The sequence below is a fragment of the Merops nubicus genome, unplaced genomic scaffold, assembly GCF_000691845.1.
Source record: "Merops nubicus isolate BGI_N331 unplaced genomic scaffold, ASM69184v1 scaffold31046, whole genome shotgun sequence".
Lineage (NCBI taxonomy): Eukaryota > Metazoa > Chordata > Aves > Coraciiformes > Meropidae > Merops > Merops nubicus.
This window is the reverse complement of record NW_008617530.1, coordinates 1-13,004: the sequence shown is the minus strand read 5'-3', so window position 1 is coordinate 13,004 and position 13,004 is coordinate 1.

The window sequence follows — 13,004 nt, the reverse complement described above, 5'->3', positions numbered from 1 at the left end:
CTCAGCTCGCTCCTTCCTTCCTTTCCTTCCTTTCCTTCCTTTCCTTCCTTTCCTTCCTTTCTTTCCTTTCCTTCCTTCCCACATTCTGACAGCTACTCCTTGAGAACCCCAGACTTCCCTTTTCTGTAGTGAAATCCCTCCCCCTCTCTTTTTTTTCTTTTGTTTCTGTTTTTAACCTGCTTCATACAGCCTCACACTGGCAGCTGGGGCTTTGTCCACAGTCCTGTGATGCTGGCACATTCCTTCCCATTTAAATGACCCTCAGGCTGGTCAGAACTTTTTCATCGTCCACCAGACCCTCAGCTTGGTGGGGAAGGAGCTCAGATTTTGGATTACTGCTGCTTGCAGGATGTGTACCTGCCCTCAGCCGTTGAGACCCCCTGCACACCGAACTCTTGAATGCTGCAAAAAGGAATTACCCTCCTCCACACAGACACATGGGGGAGCCTGTAACTCCCCTGCAACCTCCATTAGATAGTCTAATGCTAAAGAAAAATGCTTTAAAATTCAGTCCAAGAATCTTGAGGAAATAATTACATCTCTTGACAAAGAATCAATCTTCTGTTTTAGTTCCCTCTTCCCAGAAGTACGATCTGTTCCTTTATGGCTGTTGCCAGTGCTTCAATTAATATTTTGGATAGATTTTTCCACCAGTAGTCCCCAGATAGGTTAATGTGACTGTAAAGAAAAGGGAGTCTCTTCTGCTTGTCTCTTCATTTTATTTTTTCCTCTTTCACCGTACCCCTGAATAAAATGACAACATCGAGATGAAGTATTTGTTACCTGGTGATCTTTTCTGGGGAAGCTTCAGTCTATTTCTTTGCCTCCCATTTATTGGCACAACTATATAGTAAGATTTCACATAAAATTGCCACAGTAAGCCCAAGACAAGCTGTAATGTGTGTAGAAGTGCAGCAGTTTCCCAGTTTCTTTCTGGGAACCACTAGAAACAGAAAATGCAGTGTGGATGACTCTTCCAAGAATCTTTGTGTCCTGTGGGGGTTGTTCTCACCATGTACCTAAACTGGTGCTAGCCCCATACGTGAATCAGTCACCCTTTCTATAATGGGGAGTGCAGAATTGCTTTCTAAGTCACAGAGAGAAATAGATTCTTCACAGATACCCGTAGCACAGGCATGTACCTAATTGCCACGGTTAGATCAGTTATAGTGCCTTTTTTAGTAGTAGTGCTTCCATACCACTCTTTTCCATACTGTGTTTTTTTAACTCAAAGGTACAAAGGGACAACCCCAACATTTACTTGTCTAAGTAGGAGACACCTTTACAGAGACACATTAAATGTACTGGACCTCAAGTAGCCCTCTAATAGCAATAGTCTCTCACAAACGTCCTCTAAAAAGCCCAGTAATGTAGCTACAATGACTAGGCGTGGCAATAAGAATTACCAGTCTCAGCAGTGAGCATTCAGGGAGGTGGTGGTCTTTGTCCGTGTCCACTGTGAACAATTAGTTGCTTCAGTCTTTCCATTAATACCAACTGCAGGCTTCCTTACACGTAGCAGGATTCATGGGGTGAGGGATGAGTAGGTGTGGGGGATTCATATTCATGAGTCACCCTGAGCTGGACTATCCCCACAGCAGCAACTGGCTGAGGACCAGCTGCCTCCTTCTCTCAGCCCTCGTCTGTCGTGCCTCCAGGGAATCCATCCTGCAGGGACTCTTCTGGGCCGCACGCTTCTCCATGGCTCCCTGAGCAGCTCCTGTCTGCTGTCTGCATCGCGAGCCTGTCTGCGCAGCGCTCTTTGTTCAGCCTGTCAGCGGTGCTTTCAGAAGATGCTGGATACGTGGTTTCGATGTGCTTCCTGGAGGCTGAGCTGTGAAGCTGTGGGGCAGAGTGCTCCCTCGAGGCGGCTGCGTTCCTCTGGCTGCAGAGGGCTGGCAGTGCTGCCTGCAGCTCGGCCCACCCAGGCAGAACCAAGGCATCGCCCTCACACGCCGAGGCTGGGTCACGGGTGTTTAACAGCAGCCATTCGGGCCAAGCACCTTGGCTTGACAGGACTTAGCTGGGCAGGGTGGGACTGGAAACATCAGAGAGCCCAGCTCAGTGAATTTTTTCTGTCTCCTGTCGTGCATATACATTTGTTTGCAATATGACTGTAAGAAATCTGTGTCTGCAACAAACATTTTAATTTGGACCACACTCCAATGAAGGACTTTTGCTGTTAGGCAAATTACCAGCTATTTCAGACGAGTGCTATTTATTTAGGCTGGAACATGCCTGAATAAGGCTGGTATGTGCCTCACAAGTAACTCGGCGTGTTTAGTCTACTGCAGAAGAAGAGAATGCAGAAAGATGCTCAGCCTGACAGCTGCTCCTGTGATGGTGTGCTGAAGACTTTCAAGGGCAAGTCTCTTCCTGGGAGCATATATTAATACGATTTCATACCCTGGTGCTGAAGTTGATTTGTAGCATCTCTTTTGGGATGGTCATGGCTGAAGACATTGCCAGAGCAGATCTCAGCCGACTAAAAATTAAAAGAAGTATTTTTATATCCCTTGCTATCTAGTAACATATGTTGGTGATCACGCTAAGGATAAATGCTATGGATGGGCCATCACAGAGGTAAAACAACAGGGTTCCCTTTTTTCAAGGACAGAGAACCCCCTTTGCTTGGATCAGTATGAAAGATCCTAGACTTAAAAACAGTATTCAACAACAGAAGTATTAAACAAATGAATTGCCTATGTGGGTGTTTTCCAGGAGTGCATTAGGGTATCACATACACTGTTCTTTTCCAGTGGACAACAGAAAGACGAAAGCTTATTTGTAATACAAGGTTCCCATTGATTTATTGATAAGACTTCCTTTACATGTAAGCCAACGGTCAGCAAGAGTGTCTACAAGATGTAGATACATTTAAGCTGACTCTAAATGATCCAGCTCGGGTGTCGTGAGCAGGATCACCAGAGCAATTTAATGCTCTGCATGGCCTGACCTGCTCACGTCGCTAACTCCATAGCAAACGCAGGGATGATTCCTGTGGAGCATTTCTATTGGCCTGTGCCCAGCCTGTAGATAACATAAAACTTAAATTTCTGTTTTTCCAAGCTGTGAGATTTTATTTCTGGAGGTCTTCAGTTTCAAACTGGCCAGAAGGACAGTCAGTACAAACATGATAGCAAAGTGCCTAAAAATAAAGATGTTTCTGTAAAGGTACAAACGCTGTTCCTGCCCAGCAACTTGGCTGCTCTGCGTGGCACTCTCTTGCCCTGCACATTCCTCAGGAGTGGCTTTAATTTGTGATGTTCATTTGTTGTTATAATAGCACAATCTGACAAGGTTTCTGTCTCTGCAAATGGTCTCATTTTAACTAGTGTATGTTTGTTACAGAAACTATAAAAAGCGATTCTTTGTTCAGTGTAGAGGGCAGCTATGTTATTTCTTACCGTTTATGTTAATGTGACAGTCTGCTTAGATGATTTGCAGAGTACGTATCACTTGACTTCAAAATGCTTCCTTTGAGATTTTAGAATGCCTCCCTTCCACTACAAGACAATGTTATCAAGTCTTGTCATTTTAATCTTGTAATACTGGGGAAAGATTTTAAACCTTATAAATCCTATTAATTATAAAAAAAGACAGTGCTGATGTTTTGACTTCCTAATGGCTACGAAGAGACTCTCAGATTTTAATTTTTCAGCATAGGCTGGATTTGGACTACTCTCTTACTTACAGAACTGTTCCTCCTCGCCATGCTCAGCCATCACCGAGTATCCCTTTTGTCCTTGATGAAATATGGCAGCTGTCCAGAGGGCACAGAAACTTCATCACATAACAATTCTGAATGGGACCTTTTTAATGTGCCTGTGAGATTTAGGAGCCTGCACTTAAGTCAGGTGTTTGGGGGAAATCATACCCTCCCTCTCTCGCAGACTTCTGTGGAGGTCTTCGCTTTGTTTCAAGGCAAGAAATGCTGTAGCTTGCAAGCACCCAACTGATGTGGAAAGATGTGTATAAGAGGTGAACTAGTACAATGTTTAACAGTAGGAACAAAAAAAAAAAAAAAAACAGAAAAAGCTAAAAGCACAAGAACCTTCTTTCTTACATGTCTGAGGGTACAGGAATTTGGTCTTTATATATGAGGCTATTTGACAACAGTCATGTAACCAGTCTCCTCAGAACATCCCACCAGCAAACGAGTCTCTGAACATCTGGATCACTGTGGTGGCTCCTGAGTTTCCACACCTACCACCTTCATGACTCCCAGCAGGCCCTGCCTCTGCAGTGATGGCTGCTTAGGAATGGCCCTTTCCTCCACATTCCTGGCCTCCTTAACTTAAGGAGAGGGAATGTGAGCTGCTTCTCCTCAGTCTGACTTGCCTTTCTAAGGTGTGCTAGGAGCCCATCTGCGAATCCAGAAAAGAGCATTTACTGCTGGGGCAAGACAGGCGTAGCCTACTGCAGCAGCTAGGGAGAGAGGGGTGAAAGGACCAGTAGCTAGGCTTCATTTGCACTTCACCCATGTCACAGAATGCCTGTTTAGAAAGATTTTTGCAGCAGAAGAGGTTACAGTTAAGAGATAAGTTGCTGAGAATCTCACAGGAGGTGGATGGAATTGTTCATTCTTCTCAGTATTCCCTGTAACCAAAGAGGCAGGGGCAAGTCCTCTCTGCACCACCACGATTCAATTTGCTCATCTTTTTTCAAGCCTCCATATCAACAGAAACGAAATCAATAAATAAATTCTAAATTCAGGGGGTTGTTCTATTATAAATGCAAAATGGACAAATGTAGACGCAGTAATGTAAGTACCATGTGAAGATCAGGACTTGTACAGATGATTTTTAGAAAAAAACAAGCCCAAAACAAAATCCCAACAACTAGATTACTTTATTTAAATAGCATTGTTTGCATGAGACAAGGGTGCAGAACTGGACCCTAAGAGTTTAGAAGAAGTTTAGTTTGGTGCTAGATATTTTTGGCTTTATTTGCAGTAAAATATGTTTTCTTTCTTCTTTTCTTTTATGTTAGTGAATTGATAAGACTTCCATAGGAACAACAACAAAAATACACTGGTATATGGGTAATTATCTCTAACAGCTACTATTAAAATCATGCCTCAGTAGGAATCCCTTTAAATCGGGTGCTATGGGAGCTTCAGCGTAAGATGGATTTATATGTGGAACATTGCATACTTCATACTTAGAACATAGTGGATAACTATTTGTAATTACAGACACTTTTGTTTATTTTATCCATTGTTTTATAATGGAAAAAAAATGCTTACTACTGCAATGATTTTCCAGCAATGTTCTCTTGCATAATGTTCGAGCAACAAACTCTTTTCTGGACAACCATTTGATTCTCTGGTCACTGATGCAGATGTGCGAAACACCCTCAAACCAGGATGAGCTTCAGAAAAGAGGGGGTTAGAACTGCCTCTGGCTGTTTTGGCGTGGGTACAGGTCAGTGTGCTGCAGTTCAGAGAAACGCCTGTACTATATAAGCCTGGAGTCACTGCATGCAGACTTCCGAGATGGCACTGGCTGAGGCTGTTTGATACACGATGGGCTGCTTGGCTTGCTACCTGTTTGAAATCAATATAGTTTTATTAACACCACTGCAGACACTGAAATACTGTAGTTTCTCAGAATGTATGTTTCCTAAATTGTAGCTTGACTGTACCTGCAGGGCTTATCCTCCTGTTAGAGCAGTTCCAACCCAGCACAAGGTTGCATTTTGTAATTGATAAATGTCATTAAATCCCTGTCCGCATTTTGTAGTAGTATACATGAGTTGATGTAATTTAGTCATACCATTGTTCCAATCTTCATCTGATGTTTCTAGCCAATTCAGCTTTTGGCTGCTGAAAGCACAGCAGGTAATTATGGTTATTTACTGTAAATGTAGACAAGTTTTATGTAAATATTTCAGGGGAAAAATGCTACATAAACGTATGAGGCAGTTATCTAAAAGTAAGAACATAGGACAATAATATAAACCACAGGTTTTATTTATGTACAGTAGTATCCTAATATTTACTTGTTTATATGCAGAAAAAGTCTTAAGATTCTGTATTGTATTCTCTGAAAGCTTTCAAAAGAGGCTCTGCCATTTTCTCTGGTTAATAGATTTGCAAATAACTTTTGAATCTATTGGAAATCCATGTAAATTATGTCATATGGGAAACATGTTACATCGCAATGAAATGAGTTTAATTCAATAATCCTGGCTAAATTCATTGGATTGAAATCTATATATAAATTCAATAGCCAGGCAGAATAAAACACAATAAATAACCTTTGTCTTTTGTTTTAGTTTGGTTTATTAACCTGTGCCTCTTTTGTTGTTTTCTTAACAAATAATTTATTCAGTTCTTGTAGTGACTTCCTCCTGCAGGTCTTCAAATCTGCATTATTTGGTAGAATTTTGTTTGTTCCTGGCATTTTGTGCTGATTTCATTATCTGACAAGAACTATTAAGTCTTCTATGTGTTACATAGCACTGTACTCCTCCTAGAGCCACAATCCTGTCAAGACTCAAGCATGCACACAACAGCACCAGTAAGTTGTCTCTAGACTAAAGAAGGAACTCCCATTAATGTGGTGACATTATGCTCTTTAGTGCAGTCAAGAATATTGGATTTGGGCCTCTGAAATTTGTGCCATTTTCAGCATTTTTAAAGGGCTGCAATTACCAGCCTTAGAGATTATCTTCTGAAATTGCCGTGGCATTAGTTTCCTTTTTCTTGGCTAAAGATGCTCTCCAGGTCATGTTCCCCAGCCCTTTGCCACTCTGTTCTTTCAATGGCAAGACTCTTAATTTGTCTAGAAATACTTTGACAACATCCTGAAGCATTTCAGAGGCAGCTGAGTTAGGACCACAGCTGAATACACAACACAGACTCTGCAGGTAAGCCTAACACAAGATGTGATTTTTTAAGTGTGCCACTGGAGCAAAGCTTCTTTGTATACTGCAACATGAGGCTGAAATGGTACCTAGCCTGCTGGGACTTGCATTCTCCATGAGTTGCACCTTCCTCCTCATTATCTTTAATTACAGATAAGAGAAAAGGAGCTTTACCCATTTAATATCAAGCAGTTACTGAAGAACAGGTTCCTGGAAAATTGACAGTGCAGCCATGGATTAGTTATGCTGAGCTAGAAGGCTGAAAAAATAAGACTGGTGCAGCCAAACAATATCTGTTCACTGTCATGGTGATGGCTCTCTAATGTTTGATCTACATAAGTATATTTTAATACTCAAAGATTATAGGTCTAATAAGGGACTCGCTAAAATAAGGAAAATCTCATGTGAAAAATCAATCAGGACCTGCTAGTTTAGAAGATCACTTTACTGAACACTTGTTCGTGGACCAAGAAGCTGCAAAATATGTAATTTGATATAAATTTCTAATGAAGTAACTTCTTAATTTTACCAAATATGGGCTGGTCTCCTGAAAAAAAAAAAAAAAAAAGCCTACATTATTGTCAGGAGAACTGTATCACAGGTGTCAACTTTGTTCTACATTCCAAACAGTTGCTATCAGCCATAAAAAACTTCTATTACAGTGGCTAACTTCAGGTTTGAGGGCAGCCATGCAGAACTATTAATGTAGCTGGTTGAAAGACTGGACAAGTTGCCTAGATTCTGGCTAATCATGTGGCTGCCTGCATGCTCTTGGGAATAAAAAGTATGAACATCTTTGTTCTCCACGGATCTTTGACATCACTTAAAAGCAGAGCTTTAACCTAACAGGAGCTGGGTATGTAATCGGGAGTATACTGCAGTGACACCTGGTGTTTAAAACAGAATTATTCTCTGTGAAGTGTGGCTCAATTTGCTTTTAATTTGGTACATATTCTCTCAAAAGCTCACAGTTCACCCTGCGTTCATGGAGCAAAGCATTATATTGAATTAGAAAGAGTTGGAGCTGAAGAGTGGCTTGGTATTACTGCGTCAAAAATGTATCTGACAGATCTGCTTCAAACGCCCAAAACTGCAGTGACATGGTCTTTCATGAATGGCTGTTGTGCCTAGCACCCTGGCTGCTGCGACACTCCATCACTGCTTCTTCTCAGCTGGTTATTACACGAATGAGATCGACCCTTCATGTAACTCACCCAGCTGGGACTTCCACGCAGCCTTTGTGGAAGGGCTGATAGGCAAGAACAGAGAAATGCCAGTTCGGGCAGAACCAGGCATCCGATGTGTGTCCTGCTGCTAGAGAGCATGTTAGAGCTACAGTAGTTACTTCTGAAACAGTCCCTGCTAGAGAGCTTATTGACCAAAGCAGTCAAGATCTGCATGTTTACAGATGTGGCTGAAATGGAAGGTAAATCCCATCTTCAGTTAATGTAATTAAGGATTATTAGGATAATATAAAAATAACAAAGATCATTATTAAGTATTACTGTTTGCCACAAGATTAAGAAAAACTAAGGAAGATCTGGTAGCAATCTGTGTATTAAGACTGCTGGACCATTTCTAGTATGTAAAAATTTTTTTGTGATCCGTTTTGAGAAACGCATGCTCCACTTTTATGTAGATAATCTTTGAAATCTGGCAAGGACTAAACTTAAGGCTAGCACTGTCTCTTTCCTTTGTTTCATAAAATTCTGTAAGGGTTCAACTGAACAACAAAAGCCAGATTATCCTAAAAGTCCTTGTTTTCCTTCTCTGTTTTTTTCTGGGAAATGATGGGAGCCTGGGGGGAAAAAAAAAAAAAAAAGAGCTTCCCAGTGTTATGCTCGTGCATCGAGTCAAAGGGCAGAGATCCCAGCCTTCAAGCCTTGCTCAGCAGATACTCAAAGGCTAGCACTCAAACAAGCATTCAGAGGTCTTCTTCCGTTCTCACCTGCCGTTTATTTTCAGCAGCAAAGTACAAAGAAAAGAGATCTGGGCAAAATGAAGTCTGTGTCGGACCTGCAGGGAGCAAACAGCTGCTGCTCCAAGGAATGTCATGAGTCTTGTAGCCCAGCAGCAGAACCAGCATTGAGAGGGCTGAGGCTGTCACAGGCTGGAGAAGAGAGTTATTGGTAGCTTGTCTTTAAAATACCTCACAACCAATATGGGAAAAGGCCTGTATTCAAATTTAAGTCACAAATTCAAGCACTCAAAACATGAGAAAATGCTGGATTGCCAGTTCATATAAGCTCAATTCTTATCACAGTGCATTCACAGAATTGTTGAGGCTGGAAGGGACCTCTAGGGGTCATGTGGTCCAATCCTTCTGCTCAAGCAGGAATATCCAGAGCAGGCTGCCCAGGACCATGTCCACGTGGCTCCTGAGTACCTCCAAGGAGAGAGATTCCACAACCTTCCCAAGCAGCCCGTGCCAGTGCTCAGTCACTTTCACAGTGAAAGTGTTTCCTCATGTTCAGAAGCAACCTCCTTGTTTCCTTGGGCCCATTGCCTCTGGTCCTGTCACTGGGCAACAGTGAAAAGAGCCTGGCTCTGTCCTCACTGCTTCCTCCATTTAGGTATTTCTAGACATCAAAGATCCCCCCTTAGCCTTCTCTTCCCCAGGGTGACCCACCTCAGGTCTCTCAACCTTCCTTCATAGGGCACATGCATAGATGCTAAAGTGCTTTCATCATCTACAAGAAAGCTGGGGAGGGACTTTTTAGGCTATCGGGTAACGACAGGACTAGGGGGAATGGGGCAAAGCTGGAAGTGGGCAGATTCAGGCTGGACATGAGGAAGAAGTTCTTCCCCATGAGAGTGGTGAGACCCTGGAATGGGTTGCCCAGGGAGGTGGTTGAGGCCCCATCCCTGGGGGTCTTTAAGGCCAGGCTGGATGAGGCTCTGGGCAGCCTGATCTAGTGGGAGGTGTCCCTGCTCATGGCAGAGGGGTTGGAACTGGGGGATCCTTGTGGTCCCTTCCAACCCTGAGCGATTCTGATCTGTTTTAGCAGAGGACTTAGTAGTGTTGGCTTAATGGTTGGACTTGATGATCTTAAAGGTCTCTTCCAACCTATGATTCTATGATTCTATCATCTTTGTGGCACTTCAATGGACTCTCTCAGCATGTCCATGTCTCTCCTGTACTAGAGATCCCAAAACTGGGCCCAGCATTCTAGGTGTGTCCTCACCAGTGCTTGAGCAGAGGGGCCGGATCACCTCCCTCTACCTGCTGGAAATACTTTGTCCAATGCAGCCCAGGCAACCATTCACCTTCTTTGCCACAAGGGCAAATTTCTGGCTCATGTTCAACCTGGTGTCCACCAGGACATCCAGGGCCTTTTCTGCAATGCTGCTTTCCAACTGGGTGGCTCCCATCATTTACTGGGGCCTTGGAGTTGCTCCTCCCCAGGAGCCAGACTTCACATCTCCCCTTTGTGAACTTTACGAGGTTCATGTTGGCTCATTGCTCTAGTCTGTTGAGGTATGTGTGGGTGGCAGCATGACTGTCTGGTACATCAGCCACTCCTCCCAGTTTTATGTCACCTGCAAAATACTCCCAGTCACTTCCCTGTCCTTCATGTGCCTGGAATATTTTCCCAGGACTAATTGTGCCACCACCTTCTCAGGGATCAAGGTGAGGTTCATCAGCCTGTAGTTCCCTGGGTACCCCTTCAGGTTATTTTTGAAGATAGGAATGACTTTTGCTTTTCCCCAGTCTTCATGCAACTCTCCAAGTCACCAGGATTGTTTGAAGAGCATCAAGTGGCCTTTCACTGACATCAGCCAGCTCCCTCAGCACTTTTGGGTGCATCCCACTCAGGCCCATGGACTCACATATGTCCAGTATGCTTAAGTATTCTGTAACCTGATCCTCTCCCAATAAGGATATGTGTTCCTTGCTCCAACCTTTCCCTTTGTCTCCAGTTACCTGGCTTATGAAAGGCTGGTCTTACTGGTAAAGACTTTACTGAAGGTAGCATTCAGCACCTCAGCCTTTTCCATGTCCTGTGTCACCAGGGCCCCTGCCACCTTCAGCAGTGAGCCCGTCTCCCCTTGTCTTCCTTTTGCCACTGACACACTTAAAGAAGCCCTTCCTGTTGCCTTTGATAACTCTCACCAGATTTACTTCCAGTTGGTCATTGGCTTTCCCAGCTGTGTCTCTGCATGCTTGGACAGTGTCTCCATATTCTTCACAGGTTACATGTCCCTGCTTCCAGATTCTCTATGCTTCCCTTCTGTGTTTGAGTTTTGCCAGGAGCTCCTTGTTCATCCATCCATCCATCCTGGCATTTATGCCTGAATTCCCGCTCTTTAGGATGGACTGCTCTAAACCTTGGTGGAGGCAAGGCTTGAATATCTACCAGATTTCTTGCACCCCTCTTCCCTCTAGGCTTTATCTCACTGCACTCTTTCAAGCAGATCCCATCAACCACCTCATTCACCAAATAGGGGATTCTTGTGGAGAAGCAGTATTGTGACCTTATTTTCAATGATGTCTTTAATTGTTTGATTAGGTGTGGGTTTTTTTCCCCACAGAAACTGTCTCAGTGAGTTTTAAGAATAAAAATTGCAAGAAAGTGTATGAAGTATGTAACAGTATTTGAAAATCTGATATTTCTTTCCCTCCAGATTTTGCAGCCTAGGTAACATTTGACTGAGAGATGTTGATTCCCACATGCCCGTGACATGTCTGTGGGTGACACTATAAAGACTACTAAGTGGAAAGACAAGATGACAAGGATCCTCTCCTTTGTAATTTGCAGCTAAAATACTCATTGGGCAGATGAGTGCTAAGAGATGAGTGGGAGTAAAGTCCATTCTCCACTGTTCATTGTAAGAGGGTCTTTATGCTAATCTAGGCCAGTGACATTATCTTTTTCCATGGCTTCCAAATCCCTGCTAGGTCTTCCTGGGTTCATCTACAGTGCTCTCCAATACTCGTGATGTCTAGAGAGCCTCCTAGCTCAGAAACAGCCTGGTTTTGCAGCCTACAAACCAGAACATTCGATCGGCTATGGCACATAGCACAACATCCTCTGAGCTGCTCAGCACAGCTCCAGCCCTGATCCTGCAGATCTAGCACCAAGCCCCAGCTAATGAGCCACCTTAGAGTCGAGCAAGTCTGTGCAGAGGGAACAGGTATGGCTGCTCCAAACCCAGCACTGTGGTTTGGCCACAAACTAGGTAATTACCACACGTAAGGGAGATAATTAGGTGGGTTTATTTGTTTAATTATGTGTGTGCATGCGCATCAAGGAGGAGGAGAGAAGGCAGAGAATCTTAGTTTTGGTGTCGTGTAACTTCCCACTCCAAAGCTTTTCAATTCAGTGTGGTTCACAGAACATGACAGTTTGGAAGAGAACTCTAACACTGAACATGTGTGAGCTGGAGGGCAACACCACCATGAGGTGCTACAGCAACAGAAATCCCATTCATGGAGGGAAGACAGCCTGGGGATAATCCCACACCTTTCAACCACATATATAACGTAATTAAAACCAACGTGACTACTCTGGTGCTTGTGGTGGCTGTACAGGCATGTTCTTAATAAATTACACTCATCCTTAGATTAATCTAAAAATCTTCAAAATACAAATTATTCCCTTTTGAACCTGAGCCAAGCAACCTTCCATATCCTTTCAAAAAAACCTCCCAACTTTAATATGTATGGAGGACACTTGTTAGGATATTATAGCCCCAGGCACTTAACACAAAATAAGAGTTACGTGCCTGGGTCCCCTGTACCACTAACGGAGTTGGGTGCCTTCAGAGGAGTCTCAAACAGGCAATGAACTGAGAACTGCTTGAGGAAGTCAGTGAGGAATGCAGAGGACGATATTAAGGGTCTGCCAGTCCCTCTCAGGGACCAACCTAAGACAGCAGGTACTTCCTGCTAGTCATCTTTCACAGCCAGCATTCCAGTTTGTTCCGACAGCTTGTGTCTTCAATCTTGAGTGTTGGGTGAGATGACAACTACTATTTGGCCTGAAGAAATACTTAGCACATACTCTCTTCTGGAGCAGTGCGAGTATGAACTCATTCAGAGGCTAAGCAAGCAGGACTGCCTCCGTCTGGGGAGCACAGGTCCCGCTGGTGCAGCACGTTCCACCCGCACAGCCCCGCGCCCCCCGCCAGCC